Raw genomic sequence first — 14,076 nt, forward strand, 5'->3', positions numbered from 1 at the left:
ACTTTAACATACAATATTCAATATACAGCTCCATATTTATGTACCAAACATCCAAATGTTACATTCAAGAAAATTAAAATGCAGTAAAACTGCAATTAAAATGATCAAGGCATTTTACAGTTCATTTTACCATATGTCATAATTGTTGTATAATTTTTTAAGAGTTTATTTTCAAAAACAGATACATTTTTAAAATTCATGTTCTGATTATAATGTTTTTATTGTGTTAGTTAGCTGTATTTTTTAGTTATTTTTAATCTTTATATCAAAATTAGCCAACTGCAGTTTAACTGAGATTAATTGGAATGCACAATGAAAAAAACATGATTTTTAAACATTCTTGAAAAAATTCAGTCAGTTATTTCAGTTATCTGTTTTTTGCAAATAAACTCTTCATATATTATGTGTTATTTTCCTTTTTTGGAATTAGCTGGTAGTGCTGTGAGTATTACAAATAAAATACATTATTATTATTATTATTGTTATTATTACTGTTTGTCAAGAAACAAAAGAAAGGATGTTGTTTATTACACAATTATAAAACTGTGGTTAAAATAATCAATGCATGCTTTTCTTACTGTTAGCTATTTATGTTATTACTATATGACAACTATGAATTATTTTGTTTTTTATTTATTTATTTATTTTTGCAATGTGCTGGTAGTCAACTAAGGTTCATTACAAATCAAATGAATTATTATTTAAAAGAAGAAAGGATGTTATTTAATAATCTGTATTTAGACAGACTAATCTGTAGTAATAAACAACATTTCTTTACATAAATGTGAATATTATCAAATATACAGTAAGAACAGAGATATAAGACTAATATGATATAGATCAGATAATTTGATTTTACAAGAATTTAATGATAACTTTCAAGTTTACAGTGAAATATCTGACTTTTGATCACAAACTTTGGCTTGTACAGTTTGAGACAGGACTGAGATGTTTCCTGAGGTCTTTTTTTCAGAAGAAGCAGGACACTTCATCAGAAACCTGCATTTGTGTCCTATTTAATCCCACTGCTGTCTAGAAGAAAGACTTGAGATATTAATGAGCTCTTAAAAAAAACAAACAACATGGCATTGATTTTACAAGCAGTACATCATTTTTCCTGTCTATACCATCATTCAACCTGTTCTTACACATGGTGAGAATGAAATTCCCCTTCCTGCACAACAACAACAACAACAGACAAACCAGACGAACGGCTTTCCTCAATGAGCCCGCAGCAATAACGCATGTGCATGATCTGATACAATCTCCAGAGCTTGAACAACTGACCCAGAGTCAACATCAAACAGGCGTCTCAACTTGTCTAGCGACACACCCTCCGCAAGCCTGTCCTATTAACACCGCAAAACATCACGGGAACGACTACAACACAGCGCGTTCAACGGACTGTCCATTCGGGCGCTCCTACAGCGTCTAAAAATACCCTCTAGGTAGGCAGCGACTGCATTCTGACACACAAATGTGTATGTTTACGCATATGGGAAAGAACTGCGGCATACTTGCTCTCATCCTTTCCCGGAAGTGAAAGAGTACTTACTCTAAACCAGCCTGCCTGTGTGATACAGTCAGATAACGCCGAGCTCAATTTAACATGTATTTGAGGGCCTGTAATGGACAGGTCAGACCTGACTGACAGGCAGCACACACTTCAACTCATAATGACTCCAAATTCCTTTCCTTTTGGTTTCAGGAAATATGTTGAAATGAGCTGAGCACTGCCTGAGTCTCTGGATTTGTGGGTTATATAAAACTGAGCATTTGTGTGTGTGTGTTTGTGTTTGCGCGCAGGTTTCAGTGAGAATGTCAGAGCTGGAAATGCGTCTATACATAGACAGTCACAGCACCCACGCGCCTACCTCAAATACACTGCGGAGCTGCTATCTATAGGGAGAAACGCTCACGTACAGCAGCTTTGTGACGTATTAAAACACATATGCTAAAGAAGGAACATCTTAGAAACCTCTCTTTATATGAGATCCTTAGAACTGACGGATATAGCTGTAAATGCTGTGATCTTGATATTTTAGTATATTCAATAAACATCTCCGTAGTTATGTATTTGAAGGCTTAAAAGGTGATTCGTTTCATTAAGAGCAACCGTCATCTATCCAAACAGCCTCTGTTGCCAAGGAGATTCAAAATACAAGATTCAAATACAGTAAAACTGTAGGTCAAATGAAATGTTTATCTTACTGTCAGAAGAAAAGATGATATTCAATACTACAATTTAGGTCCATCAATATTAAAATACTCAATAATAATGTAATAATCAACTTAATAATCAATAACAGTGATTTACTTACATATCAGTCTTACTACATTTTTTTTAATGTAAAATTTTATATGTATATATTTACTATATATTTGAGGTGAGCAAGATTTTTTTTTTCTTTTTTTTTTTAGAAATTATTACTTTTATTTAATTAGGATGCAACTGAATGTTATTTTAGTATAATTTAGATACTATTATAACCTTATATATTATAACCCTTTTCCATTTTTTACCTGTCTTAAATTTGTTTTAAATCAATTTTTAAATCATTTTAAAAGTTTTTATTTTTTTTTGTTTTATTGTTGTGATTATTGTTTTTATGATTATTCTACTGCCTTTTTTGTGAATTATTGTTTTATTATTATTTTTATGATTATTCTACTTCCTTTTATGTAAAGCACTTTGAATTACCTTTGTGTATGAAAAGTACTATATAAATGAACTTGCCTTGCCTATTATATTTTTATTACTTTTATTTTTTTCAGAAAATAAGCCTTTAGACAATTCAGAAAATTGCCTTGGTAACTAGCTGAATTGAAAAATGTTTTATTTTATTTTCTTTGGTTTACTTGAATTTAATTTAGTTAACTTATTGTTTATTTTATTTCAGGTAACAAGAACATTTTTATAGTTTTAGTTTTAACTATAATAACCCTGAATTGATCAAAAGTGACAATAAAGACTTTTAAAAGATTTCTATTTCAAATAAATGCTGTTCTTTTGAACTTTCTATTTATCAAACATCTTGAAAAAAGAAATGATCATGGTTTCCACAAAAATACTGTTTTCAATGTTTGTTGAGCAGCAAATCAGCATATTAGAATGATTTCTGAAGGATCATGTGACACTGAAGACTGGAGTAATGATGCTGAAAATTACTAATAAATGACATTTTACAATAAATTACAATAGAACACAGTTCATTTAAACTGTAAAATATATTTTTAATTGCTGTTTTTATAGTATTTTTTAAATGCAGCCTTGGTGAGACGTTTTCGAAAAAAAACATTTTCAAAAAATCGTACTAATCTTAAAAAAACAATTATATATAAATAAAGATCTCAGACGATCTTGGAGGTGAAGATGCTGGATGTGGAGATCCTGGGCTGGTGTGGTTACACGTGGTCTGCGGTTGTGAGGCCGGTTGGATGTACTGCCAAATTCTCTGAAACGCCTTTGAAGACGGCTTATGGTAGAGAAATGAACATTCAATTCACGGGCAACAGCTCTGGTGGACATTCCTGCAGTCAGCATGACAATTGCGCGCTCCCTCAACACTTGCGACATCTGTGGCATTGTGCTGTGTGATAAAACTGTACATTTTAGAGTGGCCTTTTATTGCGTCCAGCCTAAGGCACACCTGTGCAATAATCATGCTGTCTAATCAGCATCTTGATATGCCACACCTGTGAGGTGGATGGATTATCTCGGCAAAGGAGAAGTGCTCACTAACACTGATTTAGACAGATTTGTGAACAATATTTGAGAGAAATAGGCCTTTTGTGTACATAGAAAAAGTCTTAGATCTTTGAGTTCAGCTCATGAAAAATGGGGGCAAAAACAAAAGTGTTGCGATTATAATTTTGGTCAGTGTATATTTATTCCATTTATGTCTAAAATTTTAGAAAAAGTTGCGTCTGCTCAGTTGTGCTCCTTCCTGCAAATTTCAGTCAGGTCCCATCACAGCACACAAACCGCACTTGTTAAAATTACAAATGACTTGCTTCTTGCATCATCTTATTACCAGTTTAACTTGATCTTAGTGCCGTGTTTGACACAATAGATCATGACACACTCATAGATCAATTACAAAACTATACAGGTATTTAAGGGCAGGCTTTAAGATGGTTTAGATCCTACCTGTCTGACAGTTACCACTTTTGTTTTTTTAATGGCAGTAAAGTATGAAGTGCCACAAGGATCTGTCTGCCCTCTGCTGTTTTCAACATACATGTTGCCCCCTGGTAATACCATTAGAAACTATTGGATTAGTTTCCTTTGTTATGCTGACGGTAGTCAAATATTTCAACAAAACCAGATGAAACGTCATCATCATAAAAGAACTTCAAACTTCTGTCAACATCTCTGACTGATTCCGTAACTGAGTTGATGATTTTGGATCAGTTCATTGAAACTGAGTTTGAATTGAATCACACAGATCACTGTTTTGCTACTGACACGATCTCATGATCATATTTGTAATGAATCTGAGACACGGTGATCAAATAAGTGATTGGCTGAAATGACCCACATTCCCCGTGAGAGAGACCATGCAGATGGGAGAAGAAAGCATAATGCACTTCCTTGTCCCTCCTCCTCCCCCTCCTCCCGCTCCGTCCTGTCATCCTCACATTCCTGCGCTATGGAGAAGACAGATGGTTGCTATGGCAACAGGCCGTGCGGTAGGAAGGGTGGCTGTAGTTTCCCGGGAGTGGGCATGTTGTCTCTCTCAGTGGTTTTTTTCACTCTTTTCCCGCATGCTTGCCCAGCAGGAGTGGCCGGCGGGCACGAAACGCCGGAGCCGTGGCACAGGTGCGAGTACAAGAGTACGAGTCTGGCAGAAGAGATGCTGTTCAGATTTATCATCCACAGAGAGTCACGGCGGGTGGTGAAAGAGCAAACTGAGCAGCTTCCTAAACAACAGAGACACAGAGGAGATGGACGAGAATGGAGGCTCAGTACAGGCCGGCTGACTCACGGTGAACATGATTCCAGTCGTTACTCATCTCACACACACACACACACACACACACACTCAGTGACGGGACAGCATCTGCAGCGGTTGGACATCGCCACCATCTTCAAGAAGAGCCATGCACAAGCATCTCCAAAATTTGGCTGAATTTTAAATGCAGATATGATTTTAGAAATTAATGTGACTGGGCAGCACTCAGATACATTGCATCTGATATTCTTTTTATATATATATTGCATATAATATAATTATTATTGAACTATATATATATATATATATATATATATATATATATACACACTACCATTCAAAAGTTTGGGATCAGTAAGACTTGTATTGGTTTTTAAAGACGTCTCTTAAGCTCATCAAGGCTGCATTTATTTGATGAAAAATACAAAAAAAAAAAAAAAAAAAAAAAAAAAAAGTTATATTGTAAAATATTACGATGTAAAACAACATTGTTATATTTTAATATACGTTACAATTTGAATTTATTTCTGTGATGCGCAGCTGAATTTTCAGCATCATTACTCCAGTCTTCAGTGTCACATGATCCTTCAGAAATCATTCTAATGTGCTTATCTATTGTCAATGTTGAAAACAGTTTTGCTTATTATTTTTTTGGAAACTTTTTAGGATTCTTTGATTAATAAAAAGTAAAAAAAGAACAGCATTTATTAAAAATTTGAAATCGTTTCTAACAATTTACACTACTGTTCAAAAGTTTGGGGTCAGTAAATTTTTATTCTTTCTTTTTTTTGAAAGAAATTAATACTTTCATTCACTAAAGATGTGTTAAATTAATAAAAAGTGATAGCATAGATTTACAATGTTAGAAAAGGTTTATATTTTGAATAAATGTTGTTTTTTTTAGCTTGTTATTCAAAGAATCCTGAAAAAAAGAATCACAGGTTCAACAAATAAAATATATATATATACATATATATATATAGCACAGCACAACTGTTTCCACATTGATAATTCTAATAATAAATATAATAATAAATATTAGAATGATTTCTAAAGGATTATGTGACACTTGAGCTGATGAAAATTCAGCTTTGCATCACAGGAATAAATTAGATTTTAAAGCATATCAAAATAAAAACCATTATTTTATATTGTAATAACATTTTGCAGTATTATTCTTTTTTTCTGTATTTTTGATCAAATAAATGCAGAAGAGACTTTTTTTAAAAAACATTACAAGCCATTACAAGTCCAAACTTTTGAGCGGCAGTGTATATATAATCATCATCATCTTTTCATGCTTTATTTTGTCTAGAGTACCAAATGTGCATAGCTACTGCTTTATGGGCATTTGTACCATTACCTGATTTGCATAATTCCTTAATCAGACGCTAAAACAGATGCAGACAATGTGCACCAGTGAAGAGGTGCAGGTAAGTGCAGTTCAGTGCCAGTTTTTCCCACATTAGTGATGACAGACAGCAGATCCTGCGCTCCTCACTGATGCTGCTGTATGAGCGGCGGGTTTAACAGCGATGAAGAAAGGCTAAAATCGAGCGAGACCGCTGACCGAGCTCTCAAAACAGCCCAAGACAAACCACTCCAGACTTTGCGCACGACTGGAATACAGATGAGCGTGAACAGTGGGAGGAGTGTGCAGACGGACGAGACAACCAGGTGTGAAGATCAGCCAGCGAAGAAGAAAACAGGTGCAGATGTCGCCTTGGGTTGAGATTGCAAAAAAAAAAAACCTTCTAAGAGATGCTTGACATTTCATGTATTTATGTCCAGAATATCAGTGATTAAAGCTTGTGAAAATTCAATTACCCTGAAAATTCTTGTCTAAACTATAGAGCAAAGGGCTCACTGCAGCTAATACAGCTGTAACACTCTTATACATTTCCATTTTATTTAAATAAAATACAGAAGTGAGAATCACATCATGTTTTTAATTAAGTTTAATTAAGTGTTCTTCAAGGCTGCATTTATTTGCTCAGTAACAGAGTAAAAACAGTAATATTGTGAAATATTATTACAATTTAAAAGAACTTCTTTCTATTTAAATATATTTTAAAACATATTTTATTCTTGTGATATTTGAATAAATAAACATAATAAATAATAAAAAAATTTAAACTTGTTTGTATTGTTGTGATTATTATTTTTATGATTACTTTAATTAATTTTATGTAAAGCACTTTGAATTTCTATTGTGTATGAAATGTGCTATAGAAATAAACTTGCCTTTCCTAAAAATAGCCAAAAACATCAGACAGTCCAAACTTTGTGGTGTAAATTCAATTAAATACTCTGTAATATTATCATCACTCACCACAACTAAAGCAATCATTCAATCAATAATAATGATAAAAAAAAAAACGCTAATATAATTACTGAAATATACACACATATATACACTACCGTTCAAAAGTTTGGGATCAGTAAGACTTGTAATGTTTTTCAAAGAAGTCTCTTATGCTCATCAAGGCTGCATTTATTTGATCAAAAATACAGAAAAAAACAGTAATATTGCAAAATGTTATTACAATATAAAATAATGGTTATTATTTTAATAAACTTTAAAATCTAATTTATTCCTGTGATGAAAAGCTGAATTTTCATCAGCTGTTACTCCAGTGTTAAGTGTCACATGATCCTTCAGAAATCATTCTAATATGCTGATTTATTATTAGAATTATCAATGTTTGAAACAGCTGTGCTGCCAAATATTTTTCTTTTCTTTTTTGGAACCTGTTTTTTTTTTTTTATTCTTTGATGAATAAGAAGTTAAAAAGAACAGCATTTATTCAAAGTTTAAATGTTTTCTGACAGTGTAGATCTATGCTGTCACTTTTTATTAATGTAACACATCCTTGGTGAATAAAAGTATTAATTTCTTTAAAAAAAAGAAAGAATAAAAATGTACTGACCCTAAACTTTTGAACAGTAGTTTATATTGGTAGAAAAATAATAATAAAGATTCTAATAAATGCTGTTCTTTTGAACCTTTTACTGATCAAAGAATCCTGAAAAAAAGTATCACAGGTTCCAACAAAAACTGTTTTCAACACTGATAATAAGGCAACATATTAGAATGATTTCTGGAGGATCATGTGACACTGAAGACTGGAGTAATGATGCTGAAAATGTAGCATTGTATCACCGGAATAAATGAATTGTTAAAATATTTTCACATAGAAGACTGCTATTTTAAATTGAAATAATATTTCACAATATTCTGTAGCAAGTAAATGCAACCTTGATGAGCATAAGAAACTTTTAGAAAATGTATAATTTATTTGAGCTCGTTTTCAGGTAAACATTTCTCATTTTCATTGTTTAAATTTAAAGTAAGTAAATAACTAAAACTAAAAAGTATAAAAAACCATACAGACATACTATATTTTTGAAACCTCTCAAACAAATGAAAACGAAAACTTCTATAGAACATTAATGAAAAAACATCTAGAAAATTCTGTTTCTATCTTTTGTTCACAGGGTTGTATGAGGTGACGCTCCCGAAACTCTGCAGTGTGTGTTTGGCCCATGCAGTAGAGCATCTCTGACCGTCTGCACACGCAACAAGCCCAAATACCGACAGCTGTCTGCAATAACATGACACTGTGAATGCAAAGCTCTAAAAATTTACTCAATGAGTCACCGACAGATGCAGGACGAGCTCCGCCGTCCCAGCAGGAGATGTGACCACTGTTAGCGGGACTCTGTGCCCCAGCCGAGATCAGACACGGGAATGCGGGGGCTCCTCACTAATACACAAAATACACTCTAACCGGGACTGTGATGACAGGGGAAGGTCAGAAGCCAAGGTCAGAGCAGAAGAGACCCCAGATGGATGAAGTCAAAGACAGGATTGAGTTTCACTGCTGCTAATGGTACAACATTTGTTTGTAAAAGGCACAGATACATTCACCTGATTTCATTTCATATCCATTATTTAATTATGAGATCTGATAACAGGCCAGAAATCCATACTTCTGCAACAAGAGATGAGAGACTGTGCTATATCACAATATATACTCGTACTGGACAAACAATTCTTATTTAAACATATTACCTTATTAAATTAACTCATTAATTATATAAATACAGACAGATGTAAAATGTTCTAAAGAGATGTTAATGCATTTTCTCCATTGGACTTAAAATCACTGGATTGACCAATCAGCATCCAGGAGCAAAACTATCCATTTTAATACTGCGATACTGCAACATAGTAACCAAATATAATTAAATGAATATAATTATAATCAAGAACATCTCTCGAGACTCCTGTGTGTTATTTACTGTCAGGTTGGTTTAAAATTGGAAGAATGGCATAATATTGGACTGTAAAAGGATCACGGATACATTCACCTGATTTCATTTCATTTCCATTATTGAATTATGTGATCTGATTATGGGCCAGAAATCCATACTTATGCAATAGGATATGAGAGGCTGTGCTATACTGCAAATATTGTTAGGTATACTGCACAAACTAATTTCATTTAAACATATAGTTTTATTAAATGGACTTCACTTCAAATTAAACATTCAAGTTATTTGATGATATAAATACAAGTGGTTTGAAATAAAATATTTTAAAGAAATATGTAAGTTTATATATTTTTTTCCATTGACCTTTTCTAGCAGGTCTCTAAAACACTGCATCACTAAATATGACTACATTAATATTAAATAAATATGATTATAATCAAGAACATCTCCTGAGATTATTTTGTTCTATTAATTGTCAATTTGGCCTGAATGTTAACAAATAATTATTGTCAGAATGTCTGACACATCTATGTAAATCATTTTTAAAAAAGAATATACTTAAGTGTGAACTAATTGTCAGTTTTCATCACTAAAAACTGCAATTAAATGCAGTTAGCTGAACCTATAAGTAGGATCGAAGTACATGTTTAAATGTGACCCTGGACCACAAAACCAGTCATAAGGGTCAGTTTTTCAAAACTGAGATTTATACATCATCTAAAAGCTGAATAAATAGCTTTCCATTGATGTATGGTTTGTTAGGATAGGACAATATTTTGCAGAGATATAACTATGGAAAAAATAAAAATAAAAAAAAACTAAATATTGAGAAATTGCCCTTAAAGTTGTCCAAATAAAGTTCTTAGCAACGCATCTTACTAATTAAAAATTACATTTTGATATATTTACTGTAGGAAATTTACAAAATATCTTCATGGAACATGATCTTTACTTAATATCCTAATGATTTTTGGCATAAAAGAAAAATCGGTAATTTTGACCCATACAATGCATTTTTGGCTATTGCTACAAATATACCCGTGATACTTAAGACTGGTTTTGTGGTCCAGGCTCACATACGTCTTTTCATAATTACTTCTATTGTCTTTACAATATGTTTAAAGCGTATGAATGTCATTTCTAAAATACAACCTAAAATATGCACCAAGTTTATTTCTTTTGAAACTTGTATGTCATGTATTTGTATATATTTGCATTTACACATTAATGCAATGATACTGCACTGTTCTTAAGTGTGTTAAGAAACAGTGACTCTATTTCATAACATCTGCAAGTACAGTTTTTTTAAAGTACGTATAATTTTAATCTCTGAAGTACACTACAAGTGCACTTCTGTTTCATGAGGGGAAATTAGCAAATATCTAAACATCTTAATATTTGTTTTCTGCAATGGCAGTTTCAGACGCAATGGGATTGCAGCAAAACTCGAACCGCATTCCACGAGAGCTTGAGATGACGCAGGAATGACTGAACATGAAACCGGATGACGGGGAAATGTGAAGCATTCACACAGAACGCACACTGACAGATGCCTGAACAACAGCAGGAGGCCGTGCGGATACAGCGCTCACGTCACACAAGCGGCTCTCGTGAGAAGAACAGAGCTACTGGATGTGCTCAGATACTAAACCAATGAAGATGCGTGTCAGTTCAGTGTGTTTCCTTGTACGAATGCTGTTTTTAGTCAGTGTGCATGAATGCTATCATGATGCTGAATACTGAAAACTGATATGCAACACATGCCATACTGTACATGTTCACTGACCCTGAACATCAATCAAACACAGACACAAAACATTACAGTGACCAGACGTCACAACCGGATCAGTGTCTCTGCCTTGTTTTCCGGTAAACAAGATTTATTTGCTCGATAAACCAAATCTCGAGGGTTATTAATATCCCATACATTTTCAGAGAACATTTCTTGAATTAACTTAATTTTTTTTGTATTCATGGGTAAATAGTTATGCTTGTTTCCAAGCATAAATTAAATTACAACCAATGAGAATTTTATCTTGTTCACATTTTTATTGAACAATAAGCTGTCAGAATGAGAGTTCAAACAGCTGATAAAAACATTACAGTAATCCACACCACTTCAGTCCATCAGTTCACATCTTGAGGAGAAACAAATCCATCATTAAGAGTCCATAATCCATAATAACGCTCCCTCCAGTGAAAAAATCCATCTCCTGTTGTGTCTCACATCCAGTGTTGGGGAAAGTTACTTTCAAAAGTAACGCGTTACAATATTGAGTTACTCCCTAAAAAAGTAACTAATTACGTTACTCAGTTACTTTTTATGGAAAGTAATGCGTTACTTTACTTTGCGTTACTTTTTAAATCTGGGCAGGGCTTGCTTGTTTGTTTTTAATAAAAAGTTCTATTTTTGGCAAATGTAAAAGCCTTTTCACACCAAAAGCCTCAGGCTTTGAGAAAAGTAAATTTACGTCTGTACAGTAAAATGCAGAAGAAAAAATGTCAACTCTTCAGCAATAAAAAAAGGGAAAACAAATGTTAGATTATCTTGAGTAATTTCTTCTTATTAATATGGTTGAACTGGATCATCGAAGGTTGGCAGCAAAGACATCGGTTAATATAATAGTATTAAATGCATAAAGGAAATTTGTTTTATTTAACATATTTAATTACTGCAGAGTTGCATCATATTCTGAATTTGCATTTCACTTTTTTTATTCATTTTGATGAATACTGAATCTGATTTTTGTGAGTAAGATGAATTAATGCATGTTCACATTTATTCTAGAACTAATATCTTACTCCCGATTTCTCTCAACATGGGGACAGAAGAGCTTTTAATTAATAAATGGGGGAAAAGTAACTGGTGCTTGATCTGTGCAGATTTCTCTCCTGATTCAGACCAGACCACTTTTTAACTGGAGGAGGTGTTGTTATAAATGATGGACTCTTAATCTTAATGATGGATTTGTTTCATCTTTTGTTTTCTCAAGATGTAAACTGATGGACTGGAGTGGTGTGGATTATGGAATTGAATTATTAACAAACAGAATAGCACCGTATGATGGCATTTGGTGTAGTATACTCTAAACACGTTTAACTTTACAAGCTTTGGGAGTTAATAAATGTCATGCTGCATTACAAAAACTTTGATTCCTAAAATAAGCTCTGTCTTCTTATGCAAGATAAAACGTCTTATTCTTTGATCAATGTAAACTCTGACAGACTGTGGCGCCGCTGCATAAATTCATGAATCTAATGCTGTTCAAAGTGTGGATCACTGTCACGACAAACAATTATGTGTGTTTTCTGCATTTCAGGTTAATGTAAGACAAAAACACACACACTGCAGAGGAGAATCAAACTCGCTCCTAACAAAGCAAATCCTAGACGGCTTCAGTAGAGCGTGTCTAATACTTCCTTCAGATAGTGCAGCTCACTGTACACACACACACACACGTGAACACAACATCTGCTGCATCTCTCATAGCAATAAACAACTGCGCTGCACTTGTGTGTGTTCAGGTTCATTCGAGGTCGGCGGCAATGAACACGCGTCTCAAAACACTCACACCACCAGCGCACCAGTGTTCATGTGTGAATGTAGAAATAAGTGTGTGTACTGTACGTGCATCTGCTAGAGAAATAGATGTTGCTTTACATTCTTGTCAGTCCTCGACAACACCAACTCCCAGAACACAGAGATAGTTCTGAAACAACACAAACCAGATCAGAACAAGAGTCATTCATGCGCATCTCTGTCAGTGATGAAAGCTGAAGGTGAAATATGTAGCATATGCAATATGGTAAAAGGTGAGAGAATATTAATCATATAGTTGTATTGATTTACAATCATGCATTTGTTTGTAATTATGCCACTGCTTTGCACTGGTGCAATGATCAGAAAAGTGAGTTTTGGTAGGAAAAGGTATCTGAAAAAAAAGACAGCTCATTTAAATCAGCTTAGAGTCAAAACATCAAAAGCCAACATCAAGGAAAATGATAGAAATTAATCTACACACTACAGTTCACATCACGTCAGAAAATCCAGCTCTGATGGGGAAGATATATTCAAGCATGGACCAAAAATATATTCATAACTGCAAATTCATAGCAAAAATGTGAAATTGAGTGTGCAAATCATTTGAGCCAATACACGTTAAATTAAAATATTTAATAGACTTCTAATATATTAGAAAATGGCAATATATAAAATATTAAATCTGTCAAATACACAATTTAATAGTTTAAATCATCAAGAATGCATTAAACTGATCAAAAGTGACAGTAAAGACATTTATAATGTTACAGTAGATTTTTTATTTCAAATAAATGCTGTTCTTTTGAACTTTCTATTCTTCCGTAAATTCTGAAAAATAAAACGTATCACACTTTCCACAAAAATGCTGGTCAGCACAGCTGTTTTCAACATTGCTAATAATCATAAATGTTTGTTGAGCAGCAAATCAGCATATTAGAATGATTTCTGAAGGATCACGTGACACTGAAGACTGGAGTAATGATGCTGAAAATTCAGCTGCGCATCACAGAAATAAATTACATTTTAACAGATATTCACATAGAAAACAGCTGTTTGAAATTGCAATAATAATTTCGCAAATTTACGGCATTTTTGATCAAATAAATGCAGCCTTGGTGAGCAGAAGAGACTTGACTTAAACTGAAATCTTACTGACTTAAATTTTGCCAGGATTGTAAGAATGTTTGAAATAAGTATTGAACAATTTTGTTTATATCTTTTTAAACTGTATTATATCTAGTGCATATTATTCATCTGACACAGCACTGAACGTCTAATATTGGCTTGTTCATCAGAAGACTG

The 14,076-nt window shown here is 33.3% G+C and overlaps 1 protein-coding gene across 7 annotated transcripts in view; it reads right to left on the minus strand.

The window, feature by feature from the left end:
- Positions 1–14,076, minus strand: part of tanc2b (tetratricopeptide repeat, ankyrin repeat and coiled-coil containing 2b) — a 161,389-nt gene that overhangs the window by 47,974 nt on the left and 99,339 nt on the right. The window lies entirely within an intron of this gene.

Source organism: Labeo rohita, chromosome 12, assembly GCF_022985175.1.
Source record: "Labeo rohita strain BAU-BD-2019 chromosome 12, IGBB_LRoh.1.0, whole genome shotgun sequence".
Classification (NCBI taxonomy): Eukaryota; Metazoa; Chordata; class Actinopteri; order Cypriniformes; family Cyprinidae; genus Labeo; species Labeo rohita.